The sequence below is a fragment of the Gracilinanus agilis genome, chromosome 2, assembly GCF_016433145.1.
Source record: "Gracilinanus agilis isolate LMUSP501 chromosome 2, AgileGrace, whole genome shotgun sequence".
NCBI classification, from domain to species: Eukaryota; Metazoa; Chordata; class Mammalia; order Didelphimorphia; family Didelphidae; genus Gracilinanus; species Gracilinanus agilis.
In genome coordinates this window covers 114,376,801-114,377,688 of record NC_058131.1, presented here as the reverse complement: position 1 = coordinate 114,377,688, position 888 = coordinate 114,376,801, and the positions used below count along the sequence as shown (strand labels likewise).

Sequence of the window (888 nt, the reverse complement as noted above, 5' to 3'; positions counted from 1 at the left end):
TGAGGAGAAGGAGGAGGAAGAGGAGGGGAGAAAGTTTAGGGGAGCCGGGTTGGTGGGGCCCAGCCGCCGGAGCCGAGTGAGAGAGGGAACCGCGTTGTGGGGGGAAGTCGGACTGCACCTGGCAGCACTGAGCGTCCCCCTGACTGTGGACTTCAGCGACGCCCCCCCCTCTTGCTGCTCCTGCTGCTGCGTGGCCTGAGGGTCTCCTTGGGGCTGAATCTCTGGGACCTGACCCCCCCTTCTCCCCTCCCCCGCCCCTCTCTCCCCACCCCAGCGGGATCGTTGATTCATCCGCTTCGTTATCGTTATTTTTTTGGGGGGAGGTGCGTGTGAGGGGGGGGGAGGCGTCATTGGAAGAGTAAAACGTTATTGAGCTCTTTTTTTTTTGCCCTTTTTCCCCCTCTCATTTTTTAATTTCCTTTTTTTTTTAAGGTGGGCAAACTGTGAAACCCACCTAAGTCTCCACTCCTTCCCCCTTCCCCACCTTCCCTCATCCCTTCCCAGCCCCCCCCCACAAGGAAGGACGAGGCAGTTGGTTCAATCTCTGGGTAAGTCGGAACATGTAATGAGCGGTCTTGGGGGGGTCGTGGGGGGAGGGGGAGAAGTGTAGTCCTGAGGGCTCGGGAACCAGAGCTGGAACGAGCGGTGGAGGGAAGATATCCTGGGTGGGGTGAAGTGGGAGGATCGGAGTGAAGGGGGGGGTAGTGCGCGACGCGGCAGTGGGAAAGGGCCCCGAGTGGGGATCCGGGCCTCAGTGTGCTAGGTGGTGTGTGGTGGTGCCTGCAATTGAATGGAGCAGCTTCTACCGCTGGGGTGATGGGAGGGGAGGGAGGTGGGGTAGACGTCCGCGGGAGGCGAGCTGCTGCTGCTGCTGGGCTGGTTAGCGTG

At 60.8% G+C, this 888-nt stretch overlaps 1 protein-coding gene across 1 annotated transcript in view; it reads left to right on the top strand.

The window, feature by feature from the left end:
* The first annotated feature begins 241 nt into the window (after positions 1 to 241).
* XPO1 (exportin 1) overlaps positions 242 to 888 on the top strand; it is a 69,296-nt gene continuing 68,649 nt past the window's right edge. The window contains exon 1 of the mRNA XM_044663366.1: positions 242 to 548. The gene's annotated coding sequence lies outside the window, so the exon portion shown is untranslated. The remainder of the gene's footprint in view (positions 549 to 888) is intronic.